This window comes from Apium graveolens, chromosome 3 (genome assembly GCF_009905375.1).
Source record: "Apium graveolens cultivar Ventura chromosome 3, ASM990537v1, whole genome shotgun sequence".
Taxonomy (NCBI): domain Eukaryota; kingdom Viridiplantae; phylum Streptophyta; class Magnoliopsida; order Apiales; family Apiaceae; genus Apium; species Apium graveolens.
The window spans coordinates 206,297,490-206,320,181 of NC_133649.1; positions in this window are offsets into that span (position 1 = coordinate 206,297,490).

Sequence of the window (22,692 nt, forward strand, 5' to 3'; positions counted from 1 at the left end):
TAGGATTTAATTTGTTGATCTTTGTAGTAGCTAGGAACTTTGTTGTTCTTAGATTGTAGCCGGTTAATTTATTTACCGGAGTATAGCAACACCCCTCGCGGATTTATATAAGAATATATACTTCCCCGAATACGTTATGTTCCTTATTTTATCGTTCTAAACACTATTCACCTCAAGAACACGGAACCATCAACCGAGCACTATATTATTTATCCGCAAAAGATTCGAAAGAATTTTTTAATTTAGTGAGTATCGTATTCAACCCCCCCCCCCTTCTACGATACTTCGGGACCTAACAATTGGTATCAAAGCTGACTGATTGATACACAAATCAAGATCCTTAAAATAATGTATTTTATTAAATTTTCATTTACACAAATTTATTTTGTAAATTTGATTTAGAAAATTTAATTTAAATAAGTTTATTGTATGAACTTAATTCAAATAAATTTATTTTATAAATAACTAAATTAATTTACTACTTAAATTTTAGTAAATAAAAGTTTTTAATTTAAATTTATTTTTCTACCCGATTTCTGGCTGCCAGTTTTTTTTTTGTTCTCTTTTTGCTGCCATTTCTTGTACTTAATCCGAAACTTGCTTTGTACATTTGCTAAACAATTGGAAGCTTCAGTTGCATAAAACAAATACTAGATTTGCAGCTAATTCTTTTACATGCAACTCTACACGCGTCTGGTAGCAGAGTGACGTCACGGAGGAAATTGGTTGAGCAGTTGTGAAGCAACGCGCGGGGACTTGGGTTGAAACAAACACGGAACATCGACGGGTTGACGCGCAGACAAATAATCAAGTCGCGGGTTGGTAAACCAGTCGCAGGTTAGCCAAAACCTTTGTAGTCGCAGGTTGCAAGAATTTGTACACATAGTCGCCAGTTAGCACTTTATAATTTTTGTAACTCCATATTTTTATTTATGATTTATTTATTTTTTCATAAAATATAAAATTCTTAAATTTAAAATTTTCTTATATAATAATTTACGTTTTATTTAATTTTTAAGGAAATTTGAAATTCTTGAAAATTAAATTTTTTGTAAATATTTATTTTTGATTAATTTATTTTCTAAAAACATTAAAAAATTTAGAAATTTAATTTTTTCTTAAATATTAAAATTAAGGGTTCACAAGGTACTGGTAGACTCGAGATTCCTCCAGGATTTTAAAGTTGATTTTAATCTTTCGAAGAAAACGAAGACCATGTGTTATTCAGACGGAAAATTCTCGAACACAGAAATTGAAGATAATGGTTTTCTCACTCCAATGAAAATAATTTCAAGACATACAGAAGAAAATTGTGGAATTTCCTCAAAGGCTTACTCCATAGGATACCACTAGATTCTCAGATGCAGGAAAGGAAGGGAATTTCTACGGGTATAATTTTTCTCGGAGATTTTAAAGGCAACTCTATGATTCCAGATTATACAGTCACACAGTGATTTGTACCAATGCTACATTTATCCTGAAATCACAGAGATCAGAAAGGTAGGAATTGTGGAGGTCAGAGAGAATAGTGAGGACAGACAAACATCTCAGTTACATGCAGTAAAGTTGGAACCTCGGGACAGAATGTAAGAGTTATTGATAACTGAATCAGAGGAAGCTCAGGTAAAAGTACTTGAGGGACTGGACGTCAAGGAAGTGTTTTACTTGTCAGGGAAGTCTAGTCGCATCAGATTCACTAGGAGTACATAAGCTATATCCAAGGATCAAGCCTATCTATTCTAAAGCAGAGACTTTTATAGATTCTGTTCAAGAGGTGATTATAAGACTGAGATTGGGACATAAACAAGATTTGATAGCTATAGGTATGAAAAGTAATATGTGTTAAGTAACTATCAGGGGTTTTGCTACAAAAGAACAAGAATATTGACAAACAAGGATGAGTAGGGATTCAGTTGAAGAGTTGTGACAAAGGTGGATTATTTTCTTGGGGAAGCAGCCAGTCAAAACTTATAGTGCACGGGAAAAAGTTGGGATGAATCAGATGATGAGAATTATGAATATCTTCATTAGATTATTTTTCTGGTAACTAGGATTGATGTTTAATCTATGCATGTTACTTTAGATGATCTTAAATATGTGTTTGAATATTTGTTGAACATGATTAATTACTTTAGTGAGATATATGTTTTCCAGCACTTAAGACCTTTGTTTCTGCTTATTCTCTATATCCTATTATAATATGATTTACTCATTTATTCTGAATTGTTTGTTAAGATGTGTTAGTTTATAATTAGATTGAGACAATATATGAAATACATTAACAGGAGATAGAATTAGTGATTTATTTGTTAATTATGTTTGTTACATATCATGCCTGTCTTGCTTAATTCTTATGTGTAATATTTCTAAATGAATGCCATTACTGCTAATTCAATGCTTGCTTATATATATGCCATGAATGCATCTCTTAGTACTTGTATTAATTATAGTAAAGCATGTTTAGGATTATAATAGGACAAAGACTGCTAGTCCTCCTTATGTAAGGTTGAAACCATTTTTACTTAGCCTAGAGACAAATCTGTCAAGGGTATTAAAATGGAGAAAATGGTCAGTCAAAGATAAGAATTAGCATGATAAGGTTGTAGTTGTTGTTATCTCCGTTTATAGTAAAATCTCTGATCCATCTGGACCCAAACTGATAAGTTGGGTACCAAGAACTGTTAATCCATTTGTGAGTGCAGGACATAACAGGTTAATTGATTCATATGTATTCTTGGTAATTCATACTCAAGGCATATGATCAGAGAAAGAGCCTCACAATCAAATGTGATTGATAAAAGCTATTCCGTCATTAATCTTTGGAGATGACGACAAAGGTTTTCATCAAGGGACAAGCTATACTGAAAAAGGGATGTCATCATGGATTCAACAATTGATATCACTGATAACAACTAATCATTGGTGTCACTAATAATAATTGAAGCATCTTTCTTGCTGGAGAATCAAGGCACAAATCTTCTTATCAGACAGTTCTGCATCAAAGGACAAAATATCAATTCAATGAAGGATTAGTGTCTCATATGAAATAGGAAGGTTGAGAAGCTTGCTCTTCTTAGAGTAAGGGAAGGATATGCTCGTGGCTAGACTGGAATCCAAGGAAAGGTGAGGTCAATGGTTTCTATTGTAAAGCTTCATCTGATAGAAGTTTAGCTATGGCATTGAAAGCTCTCACCCTTGAACATCATCTCAAGGAACTCTTGTGTGAAAAAGGGTTAGTGAGAGGACTGCCTCATCTGGAATTCAGAAGAAAATATATGTGAGGCATGTCTGAAAAAGAAGTCAAAGACATCACATCAAAGTAAAGATATACCTTAGTGATGATTGATGGCTACTCTTAACACAAAGTTGTTATTCGTGCATTCTCAAGATAAGACATCACATATGGTGATTGATCATATCAACAGATCAAGCTGGAAGCAAATGTAAAAAAAATGATCTTGTGGTCAGATAATGGGATTGAATTTAGGAAGCAGTTCTAATTAATATCTGTAATATCAAGGACATTCTGAGACATATTCAGCACTGGGAGCTCCGTGTCAAAATGGAGTGTTACAAAGGAAGAACCGGAACTTGATTAAAGCTACAAGGGAAATATCAAGCTAATCAAGACTTTTAAATTACCAAAGGGCTGGAGGAGTCAAAACAGTTTGCAACAAGTAAGATCAAACCTTGATCAGGATGTATTCATGAAGACCACTAATGAGTTAATGGCCAACAGAAGTAAACACAGGATAACCTAAAAGTGTTTGGAAAGAATGTTCTACAGTAGCAAACAATGAAATGTTTTTAGTTGTTTGAAGATCTCGGCATATACAGCCAAGATTTGTAAGGATATTTTGCATGTCTACTCAGTGGAGTCTACAGCCTATATGGGCATCTGTGGTTAATCAACAGAAGGTGATAGATAGTCTAAATGCATAGTTTAACAACTCAATGCTCCAAGCTGTTACAAGATAAATTTATGGTATTGATGATTCATATCCAAGCAGTGGATTAACAGTATATATAATAACTTTTTATTTCAATGAAGCCAGTCAGCAAGGGTAAGGATTTTCAAGAAATCCCAATAGTAGCTTAGGGGGAGCAATAGAAGGATCAACTAGTGAAAAACCATACCACATTGAAAATTAGAGCACACTAAAGAACATATCTGTTGAGATAAAGGGTTTGATGTCAATATTATTCCCAGAGTCTAGTTCTTAAGTGATCCAGATGGTGGAGTGATGATTAGCGTGAAATTAAGGTAGGCGATAAAGTAGCCAGGGCTACTGAGTATGAATGATTGTTTCTCTAGTTTTCAATCTGAAGAAGAAACTAAGCAAGTTACAGAAGCTCTGATAGATCCAGATTGATTGGGTGATTGCAAAGCAAGATGAACTCAATCAATCAGTAAGCAGATTGTAGGGAAGCTGGTATCCAAACCAAATGACAATATTGTAATTGGTACAAGGATAACCAGAAGTCAAAACTGGATGACAATGGCATTGTTATGAGGGACAAGGCCAAACTGGATGCAAGGTTATTATCATGAAGCAGTATCTGACAGAAAGCACCAGTAACGAGACTTGAGGATATTACGATATATCAGGCACCTGATGCACATTCAAACTTGTAATTGGACTCTAGTAGATGTGTACAAGTGTACTCCTGGTTGGTGAGTCAAAAAAGGAAGTCAATACACAATAGTTCATGGACTTTGTAGTTGCAGATCTATTGGACTCTGTATATCTCTTCTTCACAAGCTCACTTCAGGATGGTATGAAATGGTATCTTACTCAAGAAATCGTCAAGGACATGGTATAGCACTCTAACTGATGTTACAGTTAAATATGAACTAGCAGAGTCGTCATATTAATAACTCTCTTATCATTAGGCACGAACATAATATTATATATGTGTAGTGACAAATGTTCTCAAGATGCCAAAGTGCAAGGTTCCAAGTGGATCCTAGAGAATCCAATCTTATAGCTAATAACAAGATTATTAGATATCTTAAGGGATTACCAACTTTTGGAGTAAATTACTCTAAATATTTTATGCTTAACATGTTTGGCTATATAGATATAGATTACGCAGGTTGTAAGAAAGACAGGAGAAGCATCTCTGAAGTTGTCAACTTAGGTGACAGAAGAAGCATCTCAGAAAGCTGTCAACTTCATGAAAGAAGAATGATTTCTTATTATGATAATAAACAACCTCAAATCCAACAACTCTGTGGAACACTCTATGACAAGGCACCTTCGCACCAAGTATCATTTATTTAGAGAGCATGTCTTTTAGTCAAAGAGTCACTTGCAGAAACACTTATTAAATCACTTGTTAAAGTTAATTTTTCAAGACTGGTTATCATTCATTGCACATTAGTTGGAAATCCCATCTGTAAGGAATTCTTTATATGAGTTCACAAGTATTAAATCTTCAATATTTAAAGGACTTGTGAATTTATCAGTAATCCAGTACCTCGTACTTAGTGCTACTATCTTGATTATCATGATTACAATGTCATATACATTTGTCGTAGTTACGTATTATAACATTAAGTTTGAATATCAATTTATTTGTATAAAAATAATATACATCATAGTTATTTGTATCTTGTACGAATAATTGTGATACTTTTAGTATTAGTGATATTATTTAGAATTTTTATTTTAAGTAATCAATGATTATTTCTAAAATCACTAATATTGAAAGTTGAAGTATTTTATAAGTTATGTGTATAAAACTCTCAATAATTTATATGCTTAGAAAGTATTTCTAAAATTACTAATTATCCAAAGAGTAATTTCCATGTATACAAGTCATATATTCTATTGGTGATTATTCAAGGATAATTACAAATAATTAAGTGCTAGTATCTAACTCATAGATATTTAGTATTTATTTATTTAGTATTTATTTTGGGTAGTTTGGATTATGGAAATTGAAGCAATTCACTGATTTTATTTGCTTCATAATTCAAACTAACTTAAAAAAATAAGCAGCATGATTGATTAAAACTAAATATGTCAAGAATTGATATCTAGTATATTGATTATAACTTATGTGTTATACATTAATTATGAGATTTTGGTTTTTAGTGAATTTAGCAATGTTTATATCTCAAAAATTCACTGAAATCAGAATAATGCTTGTAGCATGATTAGTTGTATGCCAAAATTTTGACTTATATCACTTAATGATATTGAGTGAAGATTTCAAGTACGAACTAATTGTGAAGTATTAGTATTTATGGCATTACTTAGAACTCCTCTAAGTAATCAATACTTATCATCAGTCACTTATACTAATATAAAAAGTGTAAAAAAATTTCTTAAAGTACAACTATGGTTACAGTGTTTAGTGTTTTATTAGAAGTAACCATATGTTGTCCACTTGGAATAATCTTTATACTTATTTGCAAATTCCTAAAAACTTTGATAATAGATGCAATACTCAATGGATCAAAGTATATGGAACTTAGAATTTCTTTCTAAGATTTCAAACAAGACAATATTGGTTAATGTTGCTTTACTTATCGAACCAGTATTATTTGAGATATTACAGTTGTTAGGAGTTAACAAATGTATAATATATTAAATTGAATGCTAATGTCTATTTAATAGATAATTGGTATTTAATTCATTGATATCTTATTATAATATATTTGAATTATGATGTTAGAAAATTTCATGTCAAATCAGTTTCATGATTTAATTATATTAAAGTAGGATGCAACATAATTATTGGTATCTAAAGTACTTGACAAGTATCAGACAATGATATATTATTAATATTTTGTTACAGATAATTGTGACATTTTAAGTTCTAGTGAATTTTTATAAGTTGCTATATCTGAAAGATTCACTATAATTTAAAATCCGCAGCATAGTCATTTTTATTAAGATTATTTATCAATAAAAGAGGTTGCTAATTATGATTTTATAAAGATAGATTATGGAGCTTTTGACATGAATGAGAATTGCTTAGACTTTACCCTAAGTGATCAATGCTTTTACAAAAACTCATTCATATTAAATGACAAAATCTTTCTTTCTCTTCTTAATAGTTCTAGGTCATCAGTCTGTGTCTTATCAAATCATATATCCTTTTAGGCATAAAAACAGACTTGTGCACTCGAACAGTTTTAGGAGAAAATCAAATTTCTTTCTACAGTGGTGATTGTTTATTTCATTAAAATCTTTTGAAATCACTATTGTACATCATTTCTCTCAAAAGATTAAATGCATAATTTTCATTCATTATAGATCTTAAGTGCATTTTATCTCTATATTTCCATATGTTCTGTGATACAGGGTCAACCTCCAATGGCCATATTTCATTTGATAGTCATGAGGTTGAAAACCCGCAACTTATATCCCATGCTGTAAAGACAAACATAGAAACAGAACCAACCAACACTCTCTTACCCCTAAAATGAAGTATGAATGAGCGTGAGGGAGAAATTTCCTTGGTGCACCACATAAGGAAGGTTCTGAAGTCAACCTAGCAGATCTGTCCTACAAAGATGAGTAGTATTTAAACCGAGGCAACTGTTAGCCCCCATACATCTTCTCAAAAAGATGTAATGGCTGAAAAGGCACAAAACAGTTATTAGATTTATCCTCTCAATAGGGTGCGTCTATTGAAATTCGCCTGCCGGCCAGGGTATCCGATGTAGTGTCACCACCTCAAACATAAACAATTCTTGATACACAAGGATAGGTTACACAAACAAAGGAAGAGTTGACGGAAACAAGAGTTTCGACCATTTTACTGTCAGATTTGATTGTTCAAGGTTCTTTAATGGACCAATTACCTTTACAGGTGTTAGGAGAGGATACTGGTCTAATAGCCATATGTCAGTGGTCAGTGTCTACCGCCCTAGGCTTAAATCTCCTGGATGCATCTGCAGATAGTGGATCTGACATAGGTGCAGATCGGCAACCTGTTGCAATGATTCAGATTTACCTGATGAGTCACAAGAAAATTTCTTCACAGACATTAGAAGGGAACTTTGATATTTATGCTAAATTCTTTGGATCATTGTTTACCTTCTCAGAGTTCAAATCTGGAACCCTCAAAGGAAACTAGCAACTTGTAGATTATGACTCAGATTTATCTGACGAGTCTAACGAGGATGGGGATTTAAGAACTCCCATTGCACCACCTGTGACCTCCTTAAGGATGGCTAAGGTGATTTTCCTTGCAGGTACAGCTGGATTTTGGAGCTATGTAAGGAGTGATACACTTATGAGAATGAGTGTAAACACGAGCGAAGAAAAGAGTGAAACACATGTGAGGTACACGAAACAGAATCACACACTCACAGTGAGGAATAAAGAGAAACACCATATCCCATTCCCTATCCCTAAACATGGTTCTTGATACTTTGAGTCTCGAATCTGTTTATGATTGGAAACTAACTCTTAGGAACCTAACATTTACAAATTGGATTAGAATACTTCGGGACCTAACAATTTGGGAGCTAATAATTGGTGATCTCACAGTTGGGAGGTATAAGGAGTTGGGAATATTGGTTAACAGGATGATTGTTAGGAATATGTTGTGTACTTGATGATAACTTGAACAAAACACTTAGTAGATTTTTATTAAGTGACTTTGTAGCTTTCAACGGATGATCATTTCAACATCCGTTGAAAGGGTAGCTTATGTACAATAAGATTAGTAGCACATTCCTGCATATTCAAATGGCTTAATGTAACAGATGTTGTAGAATGTATAGGACATGTTAACTACTAGATTGATATGCAAGATAGGTTGGTTAATTGTAAATATCAAGTGCCTTGTAATTTTGTGAAAATGAAATGGAGTTAACTACCAAGAAAATAGTTTCAACGGATGTTTCATAAAGCTTTCAATGGATGATCAACATAAGTCTCGATGGATGATCAAACAGAGTTCCAACAGATGATCAATCTAAGTTTCAACGGATTATAAGACAAAGTTCCAACGGATGATCAATCTGAACTTCAACGGATGTTCAAATTCAAAAAAGCAGTTGATAGTGACTTGACAGTCACATGCATTGGTTGTATGCAAATGGAATGTGGCAGCCTGTTTGAAGGATTTAGAGAATAAAGAAGCATTTCATTTCCATGCTAAACAGATGATATTCAAATATGCTAGAAAGAGAAGTGTAGCAGCATGGAGTTAGACTAGATACAGTTTTTCTTATTATCTTGTCTTTTTATCATGTAACTTGGTGATATATAAACCAAGTGTCGCAAGTTGAATAGTTTGAAAAGTAAGTAAGCAATTACCTGAGAAATAGATAAGGCAAAATCTTTAAAAAATTTCTCATTTCTTGTATTTGAACTTGTAAGCAGCTGTGAACAATTCTGTTATACAGAGTTCTCAACTTAGTATATATCTCTGGTGGAAAAGTTCAATCCACCAGAAAGTTTTTAAATACTTTTATTTAATTGCTTTGTGATTTGATTTCAATTTTACTTTCATTCCACACTATTGCAAAATTAAACACAGTTATATATTTATAGTAGAACTGTCTTTAAGATTGAAACGAAGCCAGTATTCCATTCAACCCCCCCTGTAATTCTTGTTTAGATTGTTTGGGAATAATAATTGGTATCAGAGCAAGCTCTTGAAGAACTAAGAGTTTAAAGATCACAACAACTAACAAGATGAGCAGAAAAGATGTTGGAGTAAAGATTTCATTTCTGGACAAAGACAACTATCACCACTGGAAGGTGGAAATGCACCTGCATCTCCTATCTCAAGATGAAGCATATGTGGACTGCATTGAGAAAGGTCCACATGTCCCTACGAGAGCTGCTACCGGAAATGAACCATCTATCCCAAAGCCTAGAGCAGAATGGTCTGATCCTGATATTGAACAAGTTCATAAGGATAATAAAAAGGCCATGAACATTTTATTTAATGGTGTCGATGGTGACATGTTTGACAACATCATAAATTGCAAAACTGCTAAGGATGTCTGGTATGCAATTCTAGTTATATGTGATGGAACTGAGCAGGTAAGGGAAAATAAAAATGCAACTCTTGATTCAGCAATATGAGCATTTCCACAGTGAAGAAAGTGAGTCACTCACTGACATTTTCAGTACATCTCAAAAATTACTTAATGCTCTAAAATTGCATGGAAGGATCTATTAAACAAAAGATTCAAACCTCAAATTTCTAAAATCTCTGCCAAAGGAATAGAAGCCTATGATAGTCTCATTGAGAAATTCTCAAGATTACAAGGAATTCACCTTGGATAGACTGTATGGGATTCTAAAGACTTATGAGCTTGAAATAGAGCAAGATGAGAAGATGGAGAAAGGAAGAAAGAAGGGAGGATCGATTGTATTGGTTGCTGAGCAAGAAAAGGAGAAGGAGACAAAGGTTGAAGCTGTTGAATCTGCACCAAACCATAGAGTTTGTGAAGGCAAGGGAAAATGGCTAGTAGCTGAACATGAAGAAAATCTTAGTAAAGATGACATGGATGACGTAGATGAGCATCTTTCTTTTCTATCCAGGAGATTTTCCAAGCTCAAATTCAAGAAGAATTTTGGAGCAGCCAATCCAAACAGAAACATGGTTGATAAGTCCAAATTCAAATGTCTCAAGTGTGGCTTGTGAAAGGAATATGTCCTAAGTCCAATCATGTATTAGGATTTAGGAATAACTTCCTGTGTAATCTGTTTTGATTTCATTGATATTAATAAAAAACTTGTTTTGTTTTTATTACGGGCTTTATCTATTTAAGTGTTTAAATAAGATATACCATAATTTATAGTAAAGCTTTTTATGGATTATGATGAGATCATAATAGTGAGACCTAAAAGATGATAACTCTAAACTTAAATAGTTCCTGGTCGTAGGATTACTAACTGGTAATTAATAATCCGCAAAGATCGGTACATATTATGCTTGCTTCATTATGAAGGATGTCTGTTCTCATAGACATTTGTGTGGTGACACTATAGCTAGTATGTAGGTGCTTATTATAGAATAAGTTCACTGAACATGACTCGCACAGCTGAACAACTGATTGAGTTCACTCACGTGTCAGCAGTTGTTCACATAATGATAGTTGTACAAGTATCCTAGGACTTGAGGTCTTCATAGTCATCTTGTGTACACTGAACTATACTTTGGTTTAGTTCTTAGTCTCCAGGGATAATTATTAGGGCTCTACTGGGTATAGGAATTTGTACACGAAGATAGTGTATGATCAATAAAGGATCTACCCCTTCCAGTGAAGGAAGTGAATGTTCAAGGCTGATCCACTTATGCTAGTTCAGGAATCTCTGGCCAGAGTGAATGAAATTAGAAAGGAGTTTCTAATTTACATAGAACTGAGCATAGTAAATGGTAAGCAAGTGATTAGATTAGATAGGCTTGACAAGAGATCCATGCCTTGTATTTAATCGGGACATTGTAGGGTAGAAGGAGTTTATTATACGGTAACTATTCACTGAATAGGTTCTTGGTATTCTAAGCAGTGAATTCGTATTATCCGGATAGTCGCGATATGCTGAGAAGTATCCCTCACGATGTAGAATAAATATGATTAATTAATTAATCATATTTAATAAATTAGAGAATTTATATAAATAATGATAACATAGTTTTATTATTATTTATTTCTACTACCGGCTTAATATTGAACCTACAGGGTCACACCATAAAAGGAGAATGATTTAATGGTGGAGGAATTAATTAATAATGGCTAATAATTATTTATTTGTGAAATAAATAATTAATTGGCAAATTTAATAATTGATTAAATGAGATTTAATTGATTATAAATTAATTAAGAAAAGTTCTTAATATTATTAATTAAGGATTTAATTTTTTGGAAATTAAATCAAGAGAGAGAATTATTTCTAAAGTGTTTAGAAAAAGGATTAATAATTAAAAGGTGTTTTAATTATTAATGAGAATAATAAATGGGATAATAATAATAATATTTATGGGAAAATTTCAACTGAAAATTTTTCCTATAAATATACTATTATAAACCCTATTTTTATTCTAACCCTAACCCCAATTTTTAGAAAAACCTAATTCTCTCCACCTCCTCCTCCTTAACGTCGTTTTCTTGGTGGATACCGGTGGAGTGCTTCACGTTTGAGGAACAGCTGCTAAGGATCTCCGATCGTTGCCTTTTGGATCGCTATTAAAGGTTAGTAATCGATCCATATGTTTTTACCACGATTTATATGCTTTTATTTGGATTTTGTATGTGTAAAAGTGTTTTACCATGCCTCCGCTGTGATTAAAATCCAACATTGGTATCAGAGCATAGGTTGTATGCATATAGATCTGTGGTAAAAAATTCAGAATTTTATGTGCTTGTATGAATTAATTATGATTTTTACAAGTTATATTATGGATTAATTTTGTCTGATGAGAAATCATATCTCAGAATAATTTTGAATGTTTATCTGGGTTCTACAAGTGTTGTAGATCGTCTGGGTATTTTTTTCATAATTTTATGATGTATAGATTTTTTATTATGAATTTTTGAAGTTCTTGCAATTAAATTCGTAATTAAATAATCATGTATATATATATATGAAATTGTAAGTATGTATATATATTTGTACATCTGTTGTGATGTTACTACTGTTGTCTGTGTTGTTCTGCACGGAGAAAAGAAAAGGAGACAAGGTACAGAGAAGTCAGGTACGGCGGCACGGAAAACCGTACAAGAAAGAAAAAAAAACGATGACTAACTGAAAAAGGAGGGAGGACCGCGCGTCGACCATGCGCGCGTGGGGCTCACGCGCTGGCGTGCCACGCGCGGCGCGTGGAAGACACGCGCTGTTGACGTCGTGCTGACGTCATGCTGACGTCATCAGATGACGTCATGCTGACGTCAGCATAGGGGGTTAGGCGCGTGACGCGCGTGTGCGCGTGGGGGCGCGTGGGGGACCTTGTTTCGGCGCGTGAGGGCGCGTGCTAGCTCAGATTTGGGTGATTTTGGTGCCGTTGGATTCGTCTTTTCGAGACGCTTCTAATGGTATATTATATGATATTTTATGAAATTGTTTCGAACTGTTTATAGCTAACAGAAGTGTTTTTTAAGCTATTTTTGACTGTTTGAATTGCTTTTAAGTGCTTCATTTGATACATAGAGATGTATAATGCTTAGACTAATATACTAGATGATATAACATGCCTACCTTGATGTTTATTCATGTTTATATATGTGATATATGCTTAGTTTATCATGCGATGATAGATTTAGGTGAACTTAAATGAACATAAGGCGCTTGTTAGACAATCTAGTATAGTGAAATTGTTTCATAACCTTAAGAATAATATTATGAATACAATCATGAGATTCTTGTGTTTATGAAACACGTAATTGAATATGAATTTTCGATATGAGAGAAAGGATGATTCTGTCAACAACAGATTTCTATCTGTAAGAAAGGGTTATTAAGTGACGTCTCTTGACAATGCTCCACCCGATCTGGGAATCATCTGATTATTGATTATTGATTTGAAATATTTAATTTAAAAGGAAGAATCTCTTTATAATATGATTATGATTGTAACGTAATATAATCCCTTTAAAATTAAATAATATCAAGTAGTAATTGGCCAGTGACACAACGGGCTTGTGTCGGTCATAGCCTTCCAACATGATAGAAAAGTAGTTCTTATTTTTGAATCATTGTCGGTTCGTGCTACAGCCGAGGGCTTTGATTTCAAAATAAGAAATACTTGTCTATTACATAGAGATGTGTACATTGAATAAGAATCTAAAGGTCGGTACGTGCCACAGCCGTGGGCCTTTGGGGACTGATTCAACTGTACGGAATGTTGGGTTAGACTTGACTTAGAATATTGAGTTTGTCGTGCCACAGCCGTGATTCAATTATTCAAGAGGCTAAAGTTTGATTAGGGAATAACATTAGATGTAATTGACAAAAGTTGTCTGCCTATTGAACATTACATGGCGGTTCGTGCCACAGCCGGGGTTGTGTAATGGAATGTAGGATCCCTATTCCCACTAGCATTATGAATGCTTAATTTTTCACGTAGGGGGTTGAATAAATTAGATAAACTAGTGGGAACCACTTATGAATAAAGACCCGATTCGTATAGTGTTTTTAAAATGAAATCGAATATTTGCTAAGTGTTGTTATGTGTTTATCATTTACAGATTTACAATATACATTATGTCTTCTGCACTATCACTCAGGAGCATACTGGATGCTCACAAGTTGACTGGTCCTAATTATGCTGACTGGCTTCGAAACTTGAGAATTGTTCTCAGGATTGAGAGGCTGGAATACGTGATTGACTCACCTAAGCCTACTGAACCTGCTAGTGATGCACATAATGATGAACATGTTGTGTATCGTAAGTGGGTAGATGATGCAAAAGTTGCTCAATGCATCATGCTAGCTTCCATGAACATTGAGCTACAGAAGCAACATGAGCATATGGATGCTCACACTATCCTCATGCATCTACAAGAGTTGTATGATGTGGCGGGGAGGACAGCTCGATATGAGATATCGAAGGAGTTGTTAGGTTGTAGGATGTCTGAGGGATCATCTGTGAATGACCATGTACTTAAGATGATCAATTTGATTGAACATCTTGGACAACTTGGTTTTGCCATGGATGGGGAGCTGAGCCAAGACTTGGTCTTGCAATCGCTTCTGAGTTCGTTCTCGCAGTTTGTTGTGAACTTTCACATGAATAAGTTGGATGTCAGCCTGCCTGAACTCCACAACATGTTGAAGACTGCGGAATCGAATTTCCCCCCTAAGAAGAGTTCTGTTCTTCTAATTGGTGAAGGTTCCAATCCTAAGGAAAGGAAGAGGAACCCTTCCAAGAAGAAGAAAGTAGGTGAGAAAATGCCGGTTCCACCAAAAGCTGAAGACCCCAAGAGCAAAGTTGTTTGCTTTCACTGTAACAAGGTGGGGCATTGGAAGAGGAACTGCAAGGTTTACCTTGCAGAATTGAAAAAGATGAAGGGTAGTGAGACTACCGCTTCTGATTCAGGTATGTTCATGATTGAAGTGAATATGTCATTAAATCAAATTTCTACTTGGGTATTAGATACCGCCTGTGGTTTTCATATCTGTAATTTGTTGCAGGGACTAAGGAGAAGTAGGACTCTTGAGGAAGAGGAGGTGATTCTATTGATGGGAAATGGAGCAAGAGTTGCTGCTGAAGATGTAGAATCATTTCATTTACATATGCCTACGGGCAAGACTATTGTTTTTTAAATAATTGTTATTATGTTCCCTCGATTGTGAGGAATATTATTCCCATGTAAGACTTGGCTGGATTTTCATTTATTATTGAGAATAATGAATGTTCTATTCTTAGATATAATATTCTTTATGGACGTGGTACTTTAAATAATGGTCTGTATAAATGTGACATAATTTACTTCAGATTGAACAAACTAATAAAAGAAAAGGGATGATGAAAATCTCACTTCATTGTGGCACTGCAGTCTCCATTTAGTGGACATGGAGAGAGGGCTGTAGATTTGCTAGGATTGGTACACATAAATGTATGTGGACCAATGTCTACGCAAGCCATGGGTGGATTTTCATACTTCATTACTTTCATGGATAATAGATCTAGATTCGGATATGTGTTTGATGAAACACAAGTCTGAAGCCTTTGAAAAGTTCAAAGAGTATAAGGATGAAGTGGAGAAACAAACCAAACATAGTATTATAATTCTTCGATTAGATCGAGGTGGTGAATACTTGAATGGAGAGTTTCTAAATTATCTCAAAGTAAATGGTATAGTCTCCCAGTGGACGCCTCCAGATTGGTATCTGAAAGGAGAAATCGAACTTTGTTAGACATAGTTCGGTCCATGATGAGCTATGCAAATCTTCCAGTATTCCTATGGGGTTATGCATTGGAAACCTCAGCATATTTACTGAATAAGGTGCCTTCCAAAATCTGTTCCTCAAACTTCGTATGAGATATGGAAAGAAAGGAAACCGAGTCTTAAACACGTTAAGATTTGGGGATGTCCAGCTTATGTCAAGAAAGTTGACCCAGATAAGCTGGAATATCGATCCGTAAAATATAGTTTTGTGGGATATCCTAAAGAGACTTTAGGGTATTACTTTTACACCGATCATCGGGTGTTTGTCTCCAGACATGCTACCTTCTTGGAAAAGGAGTTTATCCTTGAAGGAAACAGTGGGAGCAAAATTTGAACTTGATGAAGTTCAAGAAGCACAAACTACTACGGATCAAGTGGAAACACCTGTTCTGACTGAACAACCTTCTCTGGAACAGCCCATACGTAGGTCAGGGAGAGTGTCTCGCCAACCTGAGAGGTAATATGGCCTTGTCATTGAGAATGACAATGAGTTGTCGATCATTGATGATGATGACCCTGTGACCTATAATGAGGCTATGAGTAGTGTTGACTCAGAGAAATGGCATAGTGCCATGAAATCCGGAATGGAATCTATGTATACGGTATACGAAAGAATGATTAGAGCAGATGGGCAGGTGGAGACCTATAAGGCCAGGCTTTTGGCAAAAGGATTCAAACAAAGGCAATGGATTGACTTTGATGAAACCTTTTACCTGTAGCCCTGTTAAAATCAGTTCGGATTTTGCTTGCGATTGCTGCTTACTACGACTATGAAATCTGGCAAATGGCCAGATGGTTTTCTTTCCAAGGGAAATGAAAACCTAGTGTGTAAGCTGCTGCGAACCATATGTGGTTTAAAGCAAGCTTCTCGTAGATGGAACATCCGTTTTGATGAGACAATCAAAGAGTTTGATTTTATCAAAAATGTAGATGAACCATGCATCTACAAAAGGGTTAGTGGGAGCGCGGTAACATTTCTTATATTGTATTGAAATAGAGTTGACACACATAACAACATAGAAGACCCACTCACAAAGCTACTTTCTGAAAGTCACTTTGATCGTCATAAAGACTAGATGGGTATTAGATACCAGAGTGATTGGCTTTAGTACAAGTGGGAGATTGAAAGGAATATGTCCTAAGTCCAATCATGTATTAGGATTTAGGAATAACTTCCTGAGTAATCTGTTTTGATTTCATTGATATTAATAAAAGACTTGTTTTTTTTTTATTACGGGCTTTATCTATTTAAGTGTTTAAATAAGATATACCATAGTTTAGAGTAAAGCTTTTTATGGACTATGATGAGATCATAATAGTGAGACCTAAAAGATGATAACTCCAAATTTAAATAGTTCCTGGTCGTAGGATTACTAACTGGTAATTAATAATCCGCAAAGATCGGTACATACTATGCTTGCTTCATTATGAAGGATATCTGTTCTCATAGACATTTGTGTGGTGACACTATAGCTAGTATGTAGGTGCTTATTATAGAATAAGTTCACTGAACATGACTCGCACAGTAGAACAACTGATGGAGTTCACTCACGTGTCAGCAGTTGTTCACATAGTGATAGTTGTACAAGTATCCTTAGACTTGAGGTCTTCATAGTCATCTTGTGTACACTGAACTATACATTGGTTTAGTTCTTAGTCTCCAGGGATAATTATTAGGGCTCTACTGGGTATAGGAATTTGTACACGAAGATAGTGTATGATCAATAAAAGATCTACCCCTTCCAGTGAAGGAAGCGAATGTTCAAGGCTGATCCACTTATGCTCGTTCAGGAATCTCTGGCCAGAGTGAATAAAATTAGAAAGGAGTTTCTGATTTACATAGAACTGAGCATAGTAAATGGTAAGCAAGTGATTAGATTAGATAGGCTTGACACGAGATCCATGCCTTGTATTTAATCGGGACATTGTAGGGTAGAAGGAGTTTATTGTACGGTAACTATTCACTGAATAGGTTCTTGGTATTCTAAGCAGTGAATTCGTATTATCCGGATAGTCGTGATATGCTGAGAAGTATCCCTCACGATGTAGAATAAATATGATTAATTAATTAATCATATTTAATAAATTAGAGAATTTATATAAATAATGATAAAATAGTTTTATTATTATTTATTTCTACTACCGGCTTAATATTGAACCTACAGGGTCACACCATAAAAGGAGAATGATTTAATGGTGGAGGAATTAATTAATAATGGCTAATAATTATTTATTTGTGAAATAAATAATTAATTGGCAAATTTAATAATTGATTAAATGAGATTTAATTGATTATAAATTAATTAAGAAAAGTTATTAATATTATTAATTAAGGATTTAATTTTTTGGAAATTAAATCAAGAGAGAGAATTATTTCTAAAGTGTTTAGAAAAAGGATTAATAATTAAAAGGTGTTTTAATTATTAATGAGAATAATAAATGGGATAATAATAATAATATTTATGGGAAAATTTCAACAGAAAATTTTGCCTATAAATATACTATTATAAACCCTATTTTTATTCTAACCCTAACCCCAATTTTTAGAAAAACCTAATTCTCTCCATCACCTCCTCCTCCTTAACGTCGTTTTCTTGGTGGATACCGGTGGAATGCTTCACGTTTGAGGAGCAGCTGCTAAGGATCTCCGATCGTTGCCTTTTGGATCGCTATTAAAGGTTAGTAATCGATCCATATGTTTTTACCACGATTTATATGCTTTTATTTGAATTTTGTATGTGTAAAAGTGTTTTATCACGCCTCCGCTGCAATTAAAATCCAACAGCTTGGCAGGTCATTTTGCTAATGAATGCAGAAAGTCTGATTCTGGTCAAAAGAAATTTGAGCCTGTTGATTATAAACATAAATATTTTGAGTTGCTTAAACAAAAGGAAAGAGCTTTCATTACTCAAAAAAATGATTAGGCTGCAGATGGATTAGAAGAGGATGAAGATACAAGCTATGTCAATCTAGCACTTATAGCCAAATCAGATGAAACAGAAGTCATTTCATCCAGCAATCAGGCAATCACTACTAACCTAGCACATTTATCTAAAGTTGAGTGTAATGATGCTATAAATGACATGTCTACTGAATTATACCATCTGCGTGTTACACTCAAGTCTCTCACTAAAGAAAACACCAAACTTAAAGAGAAAAAATTGTTATTAAGTGAAAGAAATAATGTGCTAGAGACTCGGTTTGTTGAGTTTGAGAAATTAAAGATAGAATGTAGGATTGCTAAAGATGAACTAACTGAATCCTTAAAGAAAGAGGAGATTTTAAGAAAGCAGCTTGAACGAGAACATGAAGTAATTAAGGCATGGAAATCATCTAGGGATGTCCATGCTCAAATTACTAAAGTTCAAGGTATAGAATCCTTCTATGATGAAGCCTGGAAAAAGAGCAAGGAGAAGCTTGATTCCAATTTGGTTGAAGAACTTTCAATGGATGTGGATTCGACGGATGATGAACATTATCCGTCGAATAATCAAAAAGATTACTCGTCGAAAGACAATGAGCCACATCCGTTGAGTGAAAGTAAACCAGTCAGTAAAGCTAGGTTAGCTAAATTAAATGAGAAATATGGATCAGTTTCCAAGAACTTTGTTCCAAGATAAACAAGTCAAGTGAAACAGAACAAAAGAGTCAATGTAGGTCATCTGTCTATCAAGAAATTGAATGACAGGTTGGAGAAAATTGAAGTGAAAGAATAGTCAAAAAGGAAAAACAATAGAATTGGGAAAGTAGAAATTAACAAACATAACAACTACACACCTGATAATATGCACCAAGAAAAACATGTGTTAAGTTTGGTAGTGTTAATCATTTGTCAGTTAATTGCAAACTTTCTATGCCTGCTCCCATGTCTGCACCTCCTTCATTTCCCAGCATGCCTACAATGCCTGTGAATGTTATGCCTGCACATAATTTGAATGCTCAATTCGCTAATATGCCATTTGCACAAAATCCTTACTCTGCTGCATTTAGTATGCCACAAATGCCATTTAGCATGTCTTACTGGAATGACATGTTTGCACAAAATATGTCTTTCCATGTTAATCAGCCTGTGCATGATAATTCTGCAATGATGAATGGTTTTAAGGGTTCTATTCAATTTGCTAAGGATGAATCTTAAATGCCTAAGTCAAATGAAGACAAGCCTATGAAAACTAAGAAAAAGGCTAACAAAACAGGACCCAAGGAAACTTGGGTACCAAAGTCAACTTATTTTGATTTTGTTGTGTGCACGGAAACAGAAAGAATCTTTGGTATTAACCATGTTTCTCTTGTCGGTCAGTGCATCCAGGGCCTCAGCAGCTGAAATAAAATAAAGGAAAGATAGATATAAGAACAAACTTGACCAAATTTGAGATAGAATAAAAATGAATACCCTCTTTAGAGAGGATGCTAATACCGGACTCGATAATATTTTATCTCCATAATAAACTCCCAATAATGGGTTCGTCCATCATCGTCAATAAGACGGTCACGATCATAGAGTTCCGCATCTGTGAGGTGAATAATGTAGTGAGCATTGTCTACGGGACAGCTAAAATCACGTCTGAATTATACTCCCCAGTCACCTTCCTTTCACTCCAAAACCAAAAACTTTTTGTGTCACTGATGAATAGAGTTGTGAAGAGAGTGAGTGTTCACGATATGAGGAACATGGGAATGTGTTGTATTAGAACCCAGCCGGCCTGGAGAAAAGGGATTCCTTCAACATGAATATGCTTCAAAACATCGAAACGCTTAAAGGAATACCAAGGTCATTGCACCATACAATGAAGACAATAATGAAGGCCCAACTATTGGTGTAAATCTGGCACATGTGAACCTTCAGATCGACAATGAGTCTGGGAATGAAAGGGTACAGTGGGAACCTTAGCCCGAATTTCAACGCTGCCTTATATACATACAATCTTTTGGTACTCAGGTTGCAAGCCCTCTTATTGGACTTGGTCTTGCAAACCTCTATACAGTCAGGTCGGGGGTAACTTGACCGAATCTCATCGACATCCTCTTCATCGAGCATGCTTTTATGCTTAATCGCATCGAAGTGAATGGTGCTCGGATACTCGTCGTCACCCTCATCTAGCATGCTCTTTAGGCTGTTGGAACAATAATTAAGAGAATAAGGAGAAGCGAACGCTATACATTTCAGTGACCAAATCGTGGCTCTCTTGTGCATAGCTTCCTTAGCCGAGATGGAGGGCTTGCTGTAAGGACCTTGAGACATCCTAAAAAACTTGGGAACTTGAGAGCTTCTAAGTTTGAGAGAATTTGAAGGAGTTGAGAAATAAATGTGTGAATGAAATAAGCACTTCTCATCTGCTTTTATAGGAAAAGAGGTACCTGCTACAGCAGGTCACAACTCTTCCTGGTTCGCGCTAGAAGGTATCGCTTGAAAAAAGACTAAAAAATGGTAGGAAAACGATCAAGAACTGAGAGGAAAGGACATAATAAATAAACAAAACGATGAAGAACGTCACTTATCGTATCAGTCCTCCAAAAAAAGCCTGATGAAGGCTAAACGCAAGTCGTTAGTCTTAATTCAGTGATTAATTACGCTAATCGTCATGATTAGTGAAAACCTTGAAGGTTAAAGCAAGTTCAAGCTCTTAATCAAACATCAATGGCCATCTATAGCCACGACTCAATTACGGGAACGTTCTGAGAAGTAAGTTTCGTGAAGAGAAGAGCGTTCACGAGAACACGAGCCGAACGTTCATTAGAATAAGAGTAGAATGTCTACCAAAAAAGAGTAGAACGTTCACCAAAACGATCTTAGAATGTTCAAAAGGACAAATACAAAAACGTTCGGAGAACAATCACCCCCCGGCCGACCAGGACCATCATGGAGGTGGCTCCATGGCCGACCAAGAGCAGGAGGGGCCGAGTCCTCCATATAGAGGCCTCTGGCCAACAAGAACCTCCTGTGAGGTTGGTCCAGGGCCTCTTGAATGATTTTCGATGACCCTCCTATGAAATTTTTGAAAGTTTTTTTTGAAAACTTAGCGTCCACGAGAACAAGTTTTGTGGAGACTAGAACGTCCATGAGAACAAATTTCGCCAACGCTAAAACGTCCACGAGAACAAGTTTCGTGAAGACTAGAACGTCCACTAAAGCAAGTTTCGTGAAGAGAAGAACGTTCACTAGAACAAGAGCAGAACATTCACTTGAACAAGAGCAGAGCGGTCACGAGAACAAGAATAGAAAAGTTTCTGGAGGCTCCATAACACGGCCGACCAGGACCACCATGGAGGTGGCTTCATGTCCGACCAAGAGCAGGAGGAGCCGATTCCTCCACATAGGGGGCTTAGGGCCGAGTAGAACCTCCCGTAAAAAAAATTAAGGACGCTCACCTTCCAGTCAACAGGAGGTTCACTCCCAGCCGACCAAGAGGGACCGAGTCCTCCACATGGGAGGTTTTGGCCGAACAGATCCTCCTGGGAGGTTGGCCCAGAGCCTCCTAGAGGATTTCCAGTGACCCTCCTATGAAAAAAAATGAAAAAATTTGATTTTTTTTGAAATTTTCAGAATTTTAAACTTATCCCCGATTAGGGACGATTAGGGATGATCAGTGAGGATTAGCCCCGATCAGGGTCGATTAATATATACTACACATGGTTAACTTAAATCAAGGGTAATTAATTAGCCCTGTTTAGGGTCGTTTAACTTATTTGTGCATATGATTAGCGTGAATTAGGGCTGATTAGTGGCTTGTGCATACTAATTAGTCACGACTAAGACAAATTAGCGCCGATTAGCGCATATTAGCCTCGATTAAGGCAAATAGATTACTGTAGCTTAAAAT